Consider the following 19,721-nt stretch of genomic DNA (forward strand, 5'->3'; position numbering starts at 1 on the left):
AAGTAAGTGTAGAGTTATATCAAACAAGATAGTTTACCAGTTTGATGGAGGATTCTGCTACCTATACTGGAAGACTTGAACACTATTTTATGATCTCAATATTATGTAAAAGATGGCTGTTTTGCTGAGTGTAATGCTCACCAAAACTATATCCTGTAGCGCAACATTATAGATGCTATTAAAGCAAAAGACAAAACTTTTGCTGAGACTGTGGAAATTCTACAAAATTACCTATCCCCAAAGCTACTTATGATTGCAAAGCATTTCTGCTTTTATAGATAGAATCAAGAAAATGAAACATTTGCTGATATGTGACTGGATTAAAGCAATTAAATAAGCATTGCCAGTTTGGAGGGAGTTTAAATGATGCATTAAGAGAATGGTTAGTAAGTGTTATGCAAAATAATTCAATCCAAAAGCAGTCTTTGATGGAAGCAGAATTGACCCCTGAATGTGCAGTAGATACTGCAATTTCAAAGGTGCTAGAGTTGCAATACTTCGTGAAGCTTATACAACAAATAAATTAGGCAGTCTCAGAAAGCAGGGAACAGAGAACTGAAAGATTAGGTGCCTCCAGTGAGAAAAACAATCTCCTGATACCAATCATTGGTGGATCAAGGACAAATTCTGAAGGAACTACAGATAGCAGATACATTCAGAAATTGTCTGGGTCAGTGCAAAAAGTAAAACTACCATCTCATAAGCACAAACATAAAGACTACCTGATGCACTGTCTTGCAAATAACCACTACAAGGCTGCATGGGATACAGTAGCATCTCTGATCCAGTTACTTTAGAAAATAAAGAGATTAATAATGCATAAATGGAGCCAGAGAAGGATTCTGTTTTTTTCTCTCCCGTAATAGCAAAATTTTAAAGACCTTAGCACTTCTAAGAATGTGTACAAAGGAAATTCTTAGTCTCCTGGGTGTTATTCTGCAGACGTAAGTGATAACTGTAAACAGCATATGCTAATGCTCTGGTTTGTAATACAGTGGTCATGCATTCCTCACTAAAGGACGTCTGAAAGAAATTCAGCTGGGCTGGCCAAGTTTAAAGCCTGCAGGCTCCAAAAATAATTATGAGTTGTTGCCCAAAGCAAAAATCAACTGAACTTTTCAGCAGCTGATATCTTTCTGATAGTACCCAGAAGCTTAAAACATGTGAATGCAAACTGTTGTAATCGCCCTCTCTTCAAGTGCAATTTTTGCTATGCCTGTCCAGTACCTTTGTTCACTGAACAGCCAAATGTAGAAGGAAAACATCATCACTTTCCTACCCTGACAGCCTTGTACCCAAGGTTAAACAAAATAAAGGGAAACTGCAGTAGTAGCAGTAATGAAAAAGAAAGTGTCAGAATATGTGGTGATTCACATTCTGTTAATTGAGGAATGCATGGTATGTTTTGCCAGACTAGAAGATACTTGTCTCTTTAGTGATTAGTAAGCATTCCCAAAGGATCATACTGATTAAAGCCTACTGGCAAATGGATACTAGAAGCAACAAGCAGTACCTTACAGCTCTTTCAGCCTAATAGGCCAATGCTTAGAATGGCACAGCTGCTTGCCCTGATGTAGATAATGACTCGGTTTTCATGACATATCTGTTGCTCATTGTTATTTGGACAGTATATACACATGTGGGAGGTAGTGCTGAACACCTTGAATGTGTGTTAAGATGCAGTCACAAGGTATTTTAAAGAAGTGTTTAAGTAAGTTTGATTGAAACTCAACCTTTAAGTCTCAAAAGTCACAAGTTAGGCTCCAATAAACTTTTTTAATTGATGCTTCTAGGGTTCTTTTAGTTTTTCTACTAGCATTTGTAACATTGTTGTTCACATGGTTGTGATTCTTCCTACCATAAATAGGTAGTTAATAATGACATTGAATGACTTAGGGCAATAGGAAATACTGTACTACAGGACATTTTGAGAAACTACCCATCCTTTGGCACTGTCAGCATCATCATCCAGACTATAATTGGAAGTATGCCAATATCCTACCAGAAGTTTCATCTATGAGTGTCAATGTTATTACACAAAAAATTAGGTGACAATAATGTCACATTATCACGAAACCGGTGCTGCTTCTCTTCTTTTTGTCATCTGTAACCAGTCTTGGAGCTGCACTTCAATCTGTGGCTTTGCTCTTTGTGCACAGCCAAATCTTTCTACAGGAGGTGTCATTCAGAAGATAACTGATGAAGGGAGAAGTCATGCATTACAACATAAAGCAAAATTTCACTGTACAGTTCCATTACACGTTGAAATCTCCCACTCATGATCCATCAAGGGAAAAGATTTCAGTGAGACTGCCTGAGAAAAAACATGAAGTGTTAAGAGAAAGAGGAAAAGGATCCCTGCCTTCTCTACAATAGCTCCAAAATCTCTCCTCATCCAAAAGGCTGAATTTCGTCTCATATATGGTGGTATCATGGCACATTTTTTGCTATCAGTGAAATTGAAGTGATGAAATATTATTGCATTTTGTAATCTAAAATTGTGAGAAAATACTGTTTTTAAAGGACCCTACTTGGTCTCTTTGCATCTGTATCTCTCACGTGTTTAAATTATTTTATTGCCAAAGAAGTGGGACATGAAAACTAAACAAACTTACATGTAGGGATTTTTTTTCACCTATGTATGAAACATTACTCAAATGTGGAATTATTTAGATGGGAATCAGGTGATAAAGTTCACCGGGAAATTAAAGAAATCAAATAATAAGGATTTTTCCAGTCTGGCCTGGAACTGGGAGAACTGTGTTTCTCTTTTTTATACCATGAGCCTTGATACCATGTCCCAATAATAAAAGAGGACAAACATAAGTAATGCAGGCAGAATCAAAGTTTCATTGGTTAAATAGAAATAGTTGATATCTATTTTCTTGTCAGAAATCATTACTATTTATTTATCCCACCAAAAAACCCCTCCTATTTATGATGGATCTGATTCTTTTCATCTATTTTTACAAGATGTTCTGTGTTCTAACTGATTCTGTTAATCACTTTGAAATATTTTAGTCCCTGGATCTTTTTTTAACCATAGGAAGCATATTGCTTACATTACTTAAATGTTTGATAATTGCCCTTTAACTTATTTCAGTATGATTATCACATAAATTAAAGTTAGGTGTGCAAGGCAGTTGTATGCAATGTACTGACATGAAACAAGTCACTAATAATAAGAATGAGAATGATTTCCACAGATATATCCTGCAGGCTTTATAGCTCTAAAATCCCCAAATACTGCGGTTTATCTCAGACCACCTAAATCAGTGGAAAAAATTTACTCCCAAAGGTTTTGAATCAGGACCTATAGGGAATAACAATAATTTTAGATGCTGCCTTTTGTTATTTAAGGCTCTGAAAGAACATGGATGAAAATAAACAATGCACCAGGACTGTTTTGCTGGCCGGGAGGGAATGACCGCTGAAGGCATGTCTGACATCCCGGGCCAGGATTCTGAAGGCAGGATTTCACAATGACATGGCAACACAGATGTTGGAATCAGCAGCCCTTTCAGTGAGACAGACATTATTAGTGTGATGATATACTGCGATATTATTTAACAGCCACAGTCAGGAAGCAATATATCTCACTGAACTAGACATTGTACAAACTGAGGGCAAATAGAATTTTCTTCCCTCATAGTACTTAAAATCTTAGAAAATCAAGCAGAACAACAATTGGGCAAGGGAGAAATATAAAAATATAATAAATGCATTGTCCACTTGATAATATCACATTCCTGGCCTGATCAAAGGTAAATTTTCTGGCCTTATGGTAAAGGACAATTTCCAAGAAAGGACTAGATGGCAGTGAAAAGACTTTGCAGATAATTTCAAAGAGTTTTTGACATTATGAATGGCAACATCAGCAAAGCCTGAAGGTGATTTCTTGTAAATCTAACAAACTGGCAAGTGAGGCTAGCACCTCTTACCAATTAGGGATAGTAAGTGAACCTAATTCTAGTGAACATGGCAGTTTAAAATGCTGGATTATTCACAGTAATTTTGAAGCTTAAAAAAGCTTAACAATTATGTGCTTACACTGTAGTTATGTCTATTTTTGTGAAATATGTGAATTTTTTTGTGAATTAAAACTTACTGGTTCTACATGAAGAGCTGATTGAATTGAAACTCATATATTAATATTCCAAGAGATGGACACACGGCAATATAATGAAAAATAGGATTATTTCACACAGAGCTAGTCATGAATAAAAAGCCCTTCCAAGTACAATATGAGCAGGCATGCTGTTAGGATGCCAGTTGGCTTCATCATGTGGAGATATTACTGCCTTTAGTGTCTGTTTCTCCACAGACTGACACAATAAACTGAGGCTCCAAAAAGCTAAGGGCTTCTTAACTGCTCATTGACACAAAATAGTGGTCTCCAAGTACTCTTTCAGATGTCATTATGCTCTATCATGTCAGTGATCCATGGCTAATAAGAATATCTCATGTAAAACACTGGGGGGTGTTCTGCTAGCTTGTTAGGTTCTCATATAAATTTAATAACAGATATTTTTTTATTTCCCTTTTGAGAAATTAAAATGCCTTCAAATGTTTTATATATAGCCACAAAAGCAAAATTATCTCCCTTGTTTCATGGTGATGTATTTTGGTTCTCCAACCCCTTTCCCTTTGACTCCCCTTTTTAGTTCAGAAGGGAGCATGTTTCACCCCTATTTTAAAATCCACCAGTGTACTGCAACTCAGCTCACAGGATTCCTGTTCTTTCAGTCAGTATTTTCCATTGCTCCTTCATCTACTCCTGGATGACCCTGACTGGAGATTTAAGCACTGCACAGGTGCAAGGGGCAGGGCTAAGTCCTGTGGGTGGGAGGGGTTTATCACGACCCCGGTGGCTACAAGCCCTTTATGCATCAGCTTTCGGGAGAGTCCCCCCACTTGCAGGACGTCTAACTGGACGAGAAAAGTCTTTCATGACAATCAGCAATGACGTGAACACCTTTCATTACACAGCTTTTGAGATATCCCTGTGTTTTTGTGTGGGCATCTTCGTGCCAAGTTTTGAAATTGTGTCCAATACAAAAAACACTGCTATTTTTCTCCCATTAATACTGGGAATTTGGAATGAATATATAAAGATCAAATAAGAATACTTGGTGCATAAAAGAAAGAACACATCAAGCCCTCAATCTGAGCAATTACCTGCACTAAACTGCCTATGGCACGTATACAAAAGTACCTGTTCCATTTCATATCTATTCAACCCAGTTCATTACCACTGGAAGCTCTATGTTATCTGTAAGGATTTTTTTCAGTGTTTTCAACCGACCTTGAAACATTTGATTTTGGATCAACTGCCTTTTTGAAGAAAACCTCCTCTGTCACCCCCACAGCAAGTAAAAGTTGCACCTGCCCCAGACATATTGGATTTAATTATGCAAAATCAACTGACTGCTAGCTGTTTAGCCAACACTGCAGAAATTTGGGTGTTTCAAAAAGCTTTAATGATTCTTTGTCTGCAAATTACTGAATGATACTTTTGTGGAAGTTATAAAAATTACATAGTTTGAATATAAGTGGATATTTTCATTTCTGAACAATTCAAATTGCTATTTTTTGGAAAACAAAGATGATAAGAGTCTAAATTTTAAGAAAGTGCATGATCAAGTAGATTAAATTTTTTCTTTTGTCCTAATTTAATTAGAAATAATTACCATTGGAGGTTTCTAAGACAATTTAAATAAAATTAACTTCTTTCCAAATTTTCTAAGGAAAAAATTTCAGTTTCAAACACTTATCAGTAATTACACCTCAACAGGAACTGCTATAATAATACTTGCTATGTCTGTTTATAGGCTAAAAAAATGTTGGGACTTGATGACTCACATGATTGGAACAATCGATTTACTCAGAGAGTTTGCAAGGTTTGATATTGCTACTAGGAAAATTAATTTCCTTTATATTACTTTCTCTGTGTGTACTTAGATTTACCTGGTAAGAGCAATTCTCAGTTTTGACATCATTCCACTGTATAAATTATTGCCACACTGTGATAACCTGCTTAATTCTCTGGGAATCCTCCTGGGTGTGGAGCACAAAATCCTTCTCTGAATGGAAATGTTGGCTGTCCAGTGTAAGCCTGATGTTTACGATTCTCTAAAAGGCACACATGAGAGGTGAATGTATGTAGAAAAAATCATTCTATCTTAAACCATGTCTATAATTTTGTATGTTAGTGACTCTGAAGTGGTTTATATCTCAGTGTATAATAGCCTGGATCAGAAATTAAGTCTGCCTAAATTTTAGGCAGCTGCAGTCAGATGAGATACATCCCATCTTAAATTACTTTTTTTTTTTTTTTAATTTACTCTAAACCCAGCTCTTTCAGGTGGTTTCTGAACTTTTAGATTTGGATTTTTCAGCATAAGATCAATGGTTTCTAAAACAGTGTTCTTCCTTGCATATCATTGCTTTTTTCTTTTGTTCTTTGTTTTTCCTTTTGCTTCCTCAGATCACCTGTAAATATCTGTTACTGGAGCTATCAGAGTTAATGAAGCAAGAAGCTTGTTCCCAAATTGCATAGTCTGATGTTATTAAATCCAAAGACTCAGGTATGCTTTCTACTATTCCTTTGCCCCTTCCCTTACACTAGGGAGATGGGACAAGCAGTTGCCCAGGCAGGTTCTTCAAGAACAATATAACACTAAAGAAACAGGTGCACATTTGTGTCATGGTGGAATCTAGTCCATCACCTGACTCTTTTCTTAACTAATTTTTGTTGAAAAGAGTCACAGCCATACTCACTACCAACATACTCATGGTTACAGCTAAATATTTCAGTCTACTATTGATGGTCAACTATTGTTTATCATGGCTTTTTACACAAAATTTGCCCACAGTGTGTTTTATTTGGTGGTGTGTTTAATGCCCTACTTTTAGTGTTTTCTTCCTCTAAAAATAGCAAAATGCAATAGATACTTTGAAAAATATATGGAAGCATTCATTTCATGTAAAATCATGAGTTAATAAAATGTGAGTTTAGAGGAATAGAAAGTCAGAGGTCTGTGCTAAATAACCCTACTTTCTTTTATAGTTATACATCATTCAATTGTTGTGCATAATTTTAATAAGCAATCTCTCTGTGGGGGGGAGCATAGTGCATCAGTGTTTTAAAAGCAAAATCGGCAGAGACAAAACTGAGAGCTCCTTGTTCTATTCCCCTCTCCTTGTGTTTCAGCAGATCATTGTCTGGTTTATATCTATAATATTTCTCTGACTGGAGAGGAACTATGGAAATGCTAGATTAGGATCTGCCTTTTTGTTTCACAGTTTGATTTCAGCAAAGACAAAGCTACCTCATAAATGTAAAAATAAGCATGATTAGATAATCTAATTGTTCCACACAATAGATATTTAGTTGACGTCCAAAATTAAAAAGTTAATGAGAAAAATACTTCGTTCAATCACATGTAGTCAATTGATGTCTGACATTCTATGCTTGTCTGAAAAAGGTAGGGCTGTGCTTTAATGAGGGATTAAATTGATTTTTGAGTCCTTAGCTAGTTCAAGACTTCCCTATTGTTCACGAAAACATAGTTAATCCTACAATGGAGCTGAATGAACTTTTAAAGTCTGACAGAAATAACCTTGGCTGGCTCCGTGCTATTTTTGTTGGAGCCTTATAAGGCAAACCAACTTTTTGTCAAAAGTGTAATTACGTGATGAAGAGGGAGCAAGAGTTTCAGTGCTGCTTTCTTTCCAGGTTAAATGGTCACTAGTAAAACACTGGCTTTTTTCCCCTTTAAATTTAATTATGCCATTGCTCTAGTGATCATCAATCCTTTAGAGAGAGTGACTCCAGACTGAACTCCTTGGGGAACAAACCCAGCTGTCAGATGTAAATCACAACCATCACTGTCACTCTGTATTCAAATAGAGATCATGTTAAAGGTGTGCTAATTCCAAGGGAGAGTTAGATCTGGATTATTGCAGCAGTGGCAAATGCCACATATGCTAAATTTCTCAGGTCCTATGTTTTCTCCTCCTTTTCTTAAATTAAAGCCCTAGAACTCAAGTTTTCTCTGGAAAGCATAATAAACAATGAACTTTAAATAGGGAAATTAATTTTCAACTGTCATGAAATACAGAATCAGAGTTTCTTCTACAGAAAAAGAAATATTTATTGAGAAAAATAATCTGCATATAGAAATACCCTGATCCTAAGATCTTCAGAATTACTGGCACAGAATCTCTGGAGATGGGAGGTATCTCTGGAGACCATCTATTCCAACACCTGCTAAGAACCCGGTCAACAACAACAGCCTTTTGGTTTGTTTTTTTTTTCAGAGCTTTTTACTTCTCCTGTACACCCAGGACCAGAGACAGTCTGAAATGTGCCAACTTACAAGCAGTCTAACTGAAAAGCATTACCACAAGAATATCCCATTACACCAAAGTCCTCTATTTTTATCTTTTTTTTTTTTGTCTGCACACATCAGAAACTCCAAAAAAGAGTGAAGTTTTTTCTCTAAAGAGCAGAATCTTGCATACACTGCAAGCATGTTAGCTGTAAATAGTATTTGATACTACCTGGATTTCTCTTTTGTAAGTATGTAAGATGGTATAATGCTATCAAAGTGTCTATAAAAGTGATTATTGATGTATCTACAAAGAGGAAAGCACACTATTAAATTTTGAATATCTCCATAACTGTTCAGAAAAATAAATGAGCCTTACTTGGAATACCAACCTACACAAGGAAATATTTAACTGTATTGAAGGATATCTATAATGGAAAAAAATCCAATAGATTCTGGAAAAGACAATTATTTGGCAAATCTCTTAAATCCAAAAAAGCACAAATACCATAAAACATAATTCTTTTGAATCAGATAAGCCATTAACCAGATAAAAACCCAAACCATAAAACAGATGAGAATGGAAACTTGTCCCCTTTACAGGTTTACAAGACATTATAAAGCCCTGAAATTGCTGTGCAGGCTCATGAGAAGTGGACACAGCCTGTCAGATCCTCATATGAACACCAACCATAATTATTGACTCCCGGTGCCAAAACTTCCAATTTGTCTTCATGCAGGTTATCAAAAACTTACCTCTAGAGAGATTTGTGAGCATTTACTTCTGCCTACATGCTCAGAAGGCTACAGTCATTACAGGGAGCTGAAAAAACTCTTATTTGGCCACTAATACAGTGTAATAACAGTGTGACAGTGCCTGTGTCAATTAGACTTTACAAGAGATGGGCTTGGGAGGAAGTACACACACACGTGCTAAAGTATTGCCAAGCTCTTGCTCTGTGGACAGGCAGAGGGAAAGTGCAGTTTCCTATGTATGAACGTGCAGCCACACAGACAGAAGATGCCAAGAATGTGGTGTAGAAAAATACCTCAAGTCACACCTCAGATTTAGAAGAGAGGCTTTATGGATTTGTCTAGGGCAATTCAACTTGCTTTCAGAACTGGAATCCACTACTGATGAGAGGGTAAAGGAGGAAACTGTCTGGAGTGTAACTGTAGATGGCAGATGGAGAGAAAAAATCCCTCCTGTCTGCTCCCCCAGTGAGGTCTACCCCCCGTCAGACTCAGCTACAGCTCAGACTCAGCTCAGTTCCTTTACAACGTGGAGTGCTCTTGCATTGTGCCTAAGCTGCTACAAATGCTGACCACCAGAATCACAGAATTACAGAATATTTTGGACTGGAAGGGACCCACAAGGATCATCGAGTCCAAATAGATCACTGTTACTGGAGAAACTGGCTCACACGGCCAGGGACTCTTGGGATGACGCCTTAAGGTCCTTTCAGTTTTTTGATTTTTCTAATTTTTATAAGTTTTATAAGTAGTTATATAGCAGAAGTAGATTTTAGAAACAGCAGCATTTATTCCTTTACCCTTACCCTTAGCATAGTAACTACACACATATCTCAACCCTTTTATCCCATTCCATGCTCTCCATATCAATTACACCTGAATTCCATTAGAATATTTAGATTTTTCTTTAAGATAGGCCTATTCTGTTTAAGAACACTTGTACTCTGGGCTAAACTGCAAGAGTACAGTCAAGAACTGGGTGAATGTATGCCCTTTGTGTCCCAAGGAAGATGAAGATGATGAAGAAAACGACCCCAGACCCAATTGCCAAGGGGCGGATTGGGGGTGGAACAGGGCAAAAGCCAGAGGGTGGTAAAACCTGGGATTGGACAAACAGTGTTATAAATTGTAAGCACCTGAGGCAGAAGGGCGCATGTTTTGTAACCTATGTGCCTTGGAGGCATGATTAAATCCTTTTCTTATCTCACCTCTAATTAAATTGCTCTGTTTTTTTTTTTCCTCAGCTCCTTTAGGCATCAGGAAAAACAGTGTACTCTTTTCCGAAAGAATAACATAGTACTTAACAATAACTGCATTTCAGCTGTGATGCTGGTACAGTCATTGATAACTCTTTTTGCTTACTGATGCTAAAAATTCATATGGAACATTTATTCTCAGAAAACAATCTTTAGCTGATGTGGATAATTGTAGTCATTTTGAAGTTGATAAGAGCTAGGCCAAACAAGGCAGCAGAAAATTATAGCAAACCCAGAATAATAAAATGTCATTATAGATAAAATTTAGCATTATTATTATTTTTAAAGACTGAAAATCAGATCAAACTGGGCCCACAGTTTGTTGAAATTACAAAAGTCTTGCAAAAAAGCTTGATTGGACATTGGGAAGCATTTCTTTAGCAAGAAGGTCATCAAACAGTGGAACAGGCTTCCTAGAGAGGTAATCAATGCCACAAGCCTGTCAATGTTCAAGAGTCATTTGGACAATATCCTTATTGACATGCCTTAATTTATGGTCAGCCTTCAATTGGTCAGGCAGTTGGACTAGATTACTGTTGTCGGTTCCTTCTAACAGAAATTTGTTCTGTTCTATTCTATTCTATTCTATTCTATTCTATTCTATTCTAGCCTAGCCTAGTCTAGCCTAACCTTGACTAGCTTCATCCTCTTCTCTCCTCCCCTCCCCTCCCCTCCCCTCTCCAGTTCTATTTTTGCTTGTTTCAATATTTTATATTGCCTTCTAATTTTAATTTTTAAAGATATTAGTAATCTCACACAATACAGAGTGCTGTATGGGCTGCAACAATAGGATTGGAAAAGATATGCAAGTTTTGTTTTCCATAGATATAAAATTAGACCAGTAGTGGAATCAGAACTATCTCGGATAGATAACCATCATTTTAAAGATTGCTATCCTGTCAATGATTTTATAAAAAATTGATTAGTAATCTACAACAGAAAAAAAAAAGAGCATTGTTAGTCGATAATCATTTTTGGAATCTAAAGAGATAGATGCAAAAAAAAAAAAAGCAGAAAGTAGGATATTTTGTCCCTAACCCACTCTAATATGAATATAAATAGTTATCTAATTTTCATAGCATAAATTTAAACATTACTTTATATTGTGGGGTTTTGGTGTATGTGAACCAGACAGCTGATTATTGTTTTAAAAAATAACTGAAAAATATTTTGAAAATAAGTAACTTGATGTTCAAAAGAAATTTTTTCTCTAACATTCTATCACATATTTTGCAAAGCAAAACATATTTTTTATTAAAAAAATATACTGGTGCAAAATACACTTGAAATTCTTAGGAATTCCAAGCCTCAGTAAAGAGATATTTAATGTAGTTAGATACTTTGACTTAGTTAAGAAATTCTGGGTTCCTGTGACAGTGTGTCTAGAACTTCTCCAAAAATTTTACAGAAATGATTCTTTGTTTCTTTATCAAGGGCTTGTCACTAGAATGTGCCTTTGTAGCAGCATAATGCAAACTTGATACTTCAGGAAAATCCTTATTTTCTTAATTTATCAGTTTAAAGCAATTTATCTAAGTGTTTGTTTTCCATCATTTAAAGCAATCTTAGGTATTAGGTATTAATGTCATTTCTTAACATTAAAACTATCACTTGAGAAACCAGGTCGATAATGGGTTTTGCATTTGTCTCTTGGGAATTATTAAGGGAATGACTTTGCTTGCAAGATTTCTACAGAAATAAATTCATTTCCAGTAAGGAAATCTTTAAAATGAAGGAAAATACAGTTAAAAATCAGACATGCTTGATATCTTAGCAATTCTCCATGATGTAAGAGGTACATCTCAGGAAGAAATATTCTGGGTTTTTTTATTTTATTTTATTTTTTAATTACAGACATTTTATCAAACCAAGAAAACTCTGTTTGCTCTTACTTCTCATATCAGAAGTGAACTTGTGAAGGACTTGTTCTGCTAGGAGACTGAAAATTCATAACTCACTGTCTAAGCATTGATGCAGAGGTTGAGACTGAAATTACAACTGTTCCTGAAGACGGATTGACATTCAGGGCCAACTTTACACCATCTCTTACAACTGATGGGAAAATTTAACTGGATGGGCTCAGCTGGACAACTTGAAAAATTATTTCATATCCTGAGCTCAAATGATTAATAAATATTTGATTCTTAGCAATAAATCACAGGCTTATCAGGCAAAAATGAACAGCCATTTTTGTGATCTAACACCGCATCAATAAAGAATTATATATATATATATATATATAAAAAGAAAACGTGATCACAAAAGGATGTGAATGTTGCACATGTCACTGAATCCTTGAAGTGATAGGATAGAGCCATCTGACTTACCATGTTCATGGGGTGTATCTTAAAAATATTAAAATATATATCCTACTTCTTCATGAAACATGATGCATGCCTTGACCTAATGTTGGACTTATAAGGATAGCAGGGAAAACGTCTCGATCATTCAGTACAAAGTTCACATTCTCATAATCAGATGTTGTCATCTGCATGAAGATCCATATTTGCTTTTGTAACAGGAATTTATTTCATGAGATTACAGGAATTTTTAAGATTATAGGGGCACTTGGAGACCTTTATTTATCTAATAGCTACGGTAGGTGCTTTTGATTACTGATCTGTTATGGCTGCCTCTGCCTCTGAATAATGGGAAAATGATAATTTTAACATGCAAGGAGCATGAGACTGAATTCAGATGAGAGTCCATTCCTGGTATGCAAGGTTATGTAAAGATTTCACAGTTTTCATTAGGCTGAATAAAGTAAATCTCCCTTACAAGTATTTTGTACAATATTATTATCATAATTAACCAACATTATTATCATAAAACTACTGTTTTCTCCTCTCTGTAAGTCCTTCATATTTCTATTATAACATCTACAAGAATAAAAATTCAGTCTTCTAGAACAAAGAGCACTTTCATCAAAGGGAGGTGGAGCACAACTCTGCCTTGGGGAAAGACAGCAACCTTTGTGCAGCGTGTTGCAACCTTGAGTAAAATAAATCCATTTGAGCAACATCACAGGTAGTGAGTCAGAATTTTATTTTTCTCCTTTGTGCTTTTTGCGGCAGACTAACAGACAACCCCATTCAGCCACCTTGGATTTTCTGTTGGTGGTCAGTGATCTGTTGTGTTGTTCCCATTGTGTGCCACCCCTATATTTTGTGCCACATAGTGCCTGCGGTAGACTATTGCACATCTTGTCTGCACCCTGAAGAAGCCCTGAGTTCAGTAATGTAAAGTCATCCTGGGACCCTCCCTACAGCAGGTAGGTTTCCCACAGCTCTACCCTACCACTGAGGGGGAAATTTAGGGATGCTCAGTAACAGGAAGTAACAGCCACAATCTTATGGTGACCTCAACTTTCTGATGGAGAACTCCTTCTGCTCCTTGAAAGTCCATTGATCTTTGGCTAAATAACTGTCTCCAATCATAAATATAAAATGTATGTATATATATGTATTTTTTTCTTTTAGATAACTCTTTGGGTGAGTAAAGCCATGTTCCAGCATAGTCAATGGAATTAATTAACTCAAGGAAATAAAACTTCAGGCAAAGTTATGAGTTTGTGGTATGTATACACATGCATGTGTGCACACTGCACCTTCCAAATAGCTTTGTTTTTTCCCCTATTATGTGTTTTGCTGAGAGCTGATTACTCCATTTATTTGGTTTGCTGATTTTTTTTTTTATTTTTTTTTTTTTATAATTTAAAGTGGTTACATCAGCTTTGGCCAGACGTATTTAACACTAAGAGCTGTGCTGACAGGCTTCAAAAGACTGTAAAATACCCTGAAATGAGAGCCCCCTGTTTGGAATTTGAGTTTCTGTCACAGTAAACACTTTCAGATTCCTTGCCTCTTACATAACTTGGTAAATCCTGTCATCTGTTTCCTGATAGCATCTACTTGTAAGGCTGGAATGAGCAGCACAAACATTCCTGAGATCTCTCCTGTTTGTCATACCATTGAACTGGCAAGCAATCTCAACAACATACCTGAAAAAGGATACACTGCTTTGAGTGTTTACAACATATCACTGCAGCAGCAAGAAATGTACTGCACCAGCTGAGATGGAGACAAAATAAGTTAAGGAAAGAGCTTTTTTTTTTTTTTTCCATTTTTAATGTCTTCAATTTTTATAAACTTTGTTCTCTTTAAATAAACTTGTCCAAACCTGCCCATCATATTTTGCTTAGAATTGTTTCTAAAGTTTTCCCTGCTATGGCACTTAAGATCATCTAGAAATTGTGATTTATATATTTAAAGTCTCTATTATCTCTGGGAAATGTGGATATGCAACAGTTGAATATGAAAACTTATTCACAAATACCCTGAAAGAACACAGACATTAGTGCAGCACTTCTGAGCAAGGCAGCTCTAGTTAATCAACTTACCTCAGTAAGGAACTGATTTTTGTTTTCTGGAAATGCTTGCCTTTCTACTGAAATGAAAATAACAAAAGAAAACACAGAAGTGAACAAGAACTTTCAAAGCCAACTCATAGAGTCAACGAGTGCAAGGGGTGGAAGTGACTCAGTGTTGGACACTTGTGGGTGTTTTTCTGTCTACGCTTGAGTAAGAGTTCTGATGTAAAGCTGAATTGTGCATTAAACTTTTTAGGCAAGCTCTTCTATATTCACCCTTCAAATTATAGACCAGAGGTGGATTCCTACTGAATTTCCTAGTATTTGTCAGATCTTTGGTTGGATGGCCATGATTCTATGTCTGGAAATCTTAGAAATTCTTAGCAATCTTAAAAAGTGCTTGACTTTCTCTGTGTATTGCATGAGAGGCCAAATTCTTATTCTGTCTTCCTTAAACCCCTTTGAATTTGATTACTAGATTGTCTGTAACTGCCTTTCTCTATTTCTTACACTCGTACTGTAGCATAGAGCAGTTTTGAAGGAAAAAAAGAGAGAAAAATAAAAATAATCCTGAATAGTCTTAATTTTCTGCTTGAATAAATACACCGTGTTGATCTGTGTGCAGTGGTGGTGTGGTAAGAAAATTCATAGAATCCCACTGTTTGATGCTTTACCTCTTCATTGAATGTTTTGATATTATGCCACTGTAAAACAATGTAGAGTTTACAAGAATACTAGTAATCTCCAAGATTGCTAAAGAGGAACTTTTATTTAATTTTTTATGTTACATAGGTAAATTTTTTTATCTACTTTTCTGGCTGTGTGGGTTTTTTTGAAGTTTGATTCTGAGAGTGAATGAAAGGCATCATAATTTGTATTGACATAAGCTAAAGACAGAATTTGTTCCTGAAGGGTTTATGAAGCTTGTTATGAAAACAAAAATTATCTGAAGTGTAAATCCTTTCAGCAGGAGGAAACAATATAAGCATGATATGTGATGACAGTTTTGTATCAATTATGAAACCATCCTTCAGCATATATTGGTATACTTTAGCACTTGGTAGGTCATTTTTTTCACTACTGCACTAATTAGAAAATATTTCCTAAGGGAGAATAGACAAACAACAACCAGATGAAGCTACAACACAAGCATATAGGAAAAGAGATTAAAATTGGTAAAGTGCCAAAACCAGACTCAAGTCAAAGATGAATTCACTGTACTCTTTAATGTCATTACTATTTTTAAGTTTTTCAATTTCTTTCAAAGAACGCTTTTTCCCCCTGCTCATTTCAAGTTGTTTGTGTGTTTTGCTCCCAGTACTGGTACTTCATGGCAGGAAATGTTGAAAGGACAAAACTAAGCTATTGGTCACCATGCAGCTGGAAATAAAAGAAATACAGAAGAATACCAGATATAGACTACCCAAAACATATGGTAGAGTAAAAGTTGACAAAGTTGCAATTTTCCTCCTAGAAGCTGTTGATTACTTTCAAGAAACGTCTTCCATTTTCCTGGAGCTGGTGACTCCTCAGTGTGACACAGCACACACTCACCTTTGTTCATAATGATGTTTGCTGAGTGTACAAACAACAGGTCTTGGCAGCAGAAAGATTCAAAGGAAAGGAGTCAACTCACTTGAGCATTTTAAGGACCCTGCAGTTACTTATTCATTTGAAGTGACTAAGAATGACCAGAATCCTATCTTTATTTTTCTATGAGGCTGGTATAATCCTCTAAAGATTGACATGAAACAACCAGGTTCTGTGAAAATTATTTAGTGTTGATGTGTGCTTTGTGTTTTGAACTCTGGACCACAGTATCAGAGTGACATTTTTTGATCATTCAGGTTACCTGAGTCTCTGGCATTATAATAACAGACTCCATAAATGGAATTGTAAGAGTTGGACTGAGTACAGTTCAGGTAAATTTAGATTTCAGGTTATACCCCTACAAAGGACTTCTAAACAATTAATTCCTCTCTCTTGCAAATGGTATTTTCTTCACTTTAATTCATTCCCTATTTCAGCCTTTTTACTTCTGACTTTTGCATCGATCAAGTTTTAGCTATTTCATAGGAAGTCCTCTTTCTAACCTTCCTTTTGTTAAAAGCTTTCTTTCCTTCTTGGATTACAGTATAATTCTGCTTTACTGAGATCTTACTTCACTGGTGAACCTTGAATCCTTTTATATGCTTTCATGTAATCCAGTCTGCTGGTTTTACCCTAATTTTTGCACTCATTTTTATCACCTTTTCATGTTTTTAACCAGCTGTGGAGAGGCAGATAATATATAATGGGCTTTGTTTTGATAAACAGTTATCTTAACCTTGCTTTTACAGGTTACCCTTTTACAAAATGCAGGCAAAAGAAAATCAGTGACTGCATTGCCCGAAGTACTACTCAGGAAGCCCATTTCTAGAAAACTAAATATCAGATATGGTTGTTATTGCAGCACTATGATATATAGAAAGAGATACATCACTCATTTCTGTTGAAATTAAAAATATAGCAAAGACCTTCTGTCCACATAAATTATAATAAATAAATATTTTTACAAGATTAAGAGCAAGCTCATATTTTTCCTATCTGTAGGTCAGTCTTCACATTCCACTCATTAATTTGATGTATTTAGTGACCTTTTCTATAGTACATCCTCATTTATGAGGTTAGAATAGTAAAATGCTTGGTTTATATTTATATTTAGGTAATCTGTACTGAAGGAGATTGGTTTAACAAGGTTACACTGATCTCAATAATATTGATAAAAATCTAGTATAAACCCATTCATTCAGCATCTATTCATCCTTTTCCTTCTCTTTTTAATAAAAGAAATGACCAGTCCTTACAAGAGGTCTTAGAAAACAAAAAAGGCAACAAAAATCTGTAACCTGTTGCCTGAGTACAACATATGCTTTTCTGAAAATACTAGGCAAATGAAATGCTTGTAATAAAATTTTTGACACTCCTGTCAAGAGTCATGCTTTGTGTTGATTACTGAAGTGCATGGCACTCTTTGTCAAATGTAACTATTATTTCTCAGAAATTCTGTGTTTTGGAGGCACAAAAAACCATGGTTCCTGGAAGATGGTTATATCTGTTTCTATCTGCAGTCATTTATCATGTTTGTTTAACAAAAAAGGCAAGATCCTGAAGACTTCATGATGATGCTGAATTATTTCTTCTCTAACTGTCCAATTAGAGTCATGATGCTACAGAGGGAGATACTAGTACCATACATAATGCAAGATGCTGAAGACACCCAGCTTTGTCTCCGTCTCATGAAGAACAGAAAAAACAGTCAGTGATTCTAATGCCTGATGGATGTGGGAATTTAGCTGGTAAGTAGCTCTTTCACATAAAAACTCATGAAGTGAGAGACAATAGAAACATGATCCTTCTGCACCATCAAGCAAAGCCACTGACAAATGTGTGCACTGCATTTTCTGTTCCCTCCAAAAAGTGTTGTGATAAATCCAGTTGGATTTCCTTGCCTCAGAGTGAAAAGCTTTGTTTGGATTTAGTTGGAGTGAGTTAAAATTCTTAATTTGAATTTTAAAATGTATTTGTGAATATTTTTAGGTAAGTTTGCTCACATGGTAAAGGTTTCATCTTATATATTTCTTACGTATGTATGTTTCTTTGTAGTTTATAGTGGTGCTTATATTTTATTAGTTTCAAAGTACTTTTATTTTTCATCCTTATCTTTTTGAATGCTATTATTTTACTGTTCTTTTGTTTTCTCTGCAATGATGTCTGTGTTATTTTTAACTTAGCCCCTTACATATTTTTTTTTTTTATATCCACTTAAAATATTAAATCAGGTGAGTTTTGAGTGAGGTTCTGGAATTTCACAAGTACTCACCTTTGGATCTCTTGAGTGTCTTTTCCATCAGTCTTGTGCATTACCTTTCCTAATGTAAGGTCACTCCATAATATTCATGCACATCATCTTTTTTTTTCCCTCTATTTTGTTTTCCATATGCCATCACACGAAATGTTATACTGCAGTCCAAGTAGATGAAATGTGAATGTTTATACGTATGATTTTATTTATAAACTCAGTTATCTTAATAAAGAGAGTTACAATATTAGTCTTTGAAGGTCAGTCTTGGATAAACAGGTTTTGTTTTATTCATATTCTATTGCATAATGCTGAAATTTATATTCTGTTCCCATTGTGTCATGGAGGGAGATGAAAGTGGACATTATCTGCTAAATGAAAAAAAGAAAAAACTACTCCCTCAGTCTTCTAAAAGATAGTTTGAGGAAGAGACAGAATCCAGGAATAAGGATTAAATTTATGAAGTTCCAAGACTAAAATCAATATTAAAATGTATTGAAAGTCTCAATTTTTTCTAACCTGGTCAAATACCTCTATTTTATTTATTGATTTACGTGTGAGAAATTGGATAGAGAGGAAGGAAAAAGGCAGGAAATGTTAGCAGTGATAGTAAATTTAGACTAATAATGGGAAGTAAAGTTTGCAAAAACAGAAATGGAAGAACTTAGACGTAAACTTGAGGGAATAAATTTTGAATCTTCACATAATTTTGCAAGCACAAATCTGTGCAACTGAAATGATGGTAGCAAATAGAATAAATAAATCCATATAGTGATCTGTAATGTCATAAGCTTTGAAACAGTTTACTTTAGGATGCTTGTCATTCTTTGAATTTCCTTCTGTTAAAGAGTAAACATGAAGAGGGACAAACCAAATGAGACAATGGCCTCTGAAAGTCTATTTAGAACCAATTGCTGATCTCTCTAATAAGGCTTTTATACGTTGTGTGGTAGCTTTGTGTGTAACACCTGCATCTACCAACTCTACGTGACCTCAGCCTTCTGCACTGAGGAACTGGGCAGCGCAGTGCAATGCTTGCTTGAAGGCTTTTAGAATTAATAGAGACCTTAGCACTTATGAAGACAGAAGGAAGATGCTTTCCTTTGATCAGCTAAAGGTCTCGTATGGTGCCTTATGTGGACCATCTGTATCGGAATGCAGCTTGTTTT

This window comes from Manacus vitellinus, unplaced genomic scaffold, assembly GCF_001715985.3.
Source record: "Manacus vitellinus isolate BGI_N305 unplaced genomic scaffold, ASM171598v3 scaffold_3_pilon, whole genome shotgun sequence".
Taxonomy (NCBI): Eukaryota; Metazoa; Chordata; class Aves; order Passeriformes; family Pipridae; genus Manacus; species Manacus vitellinus.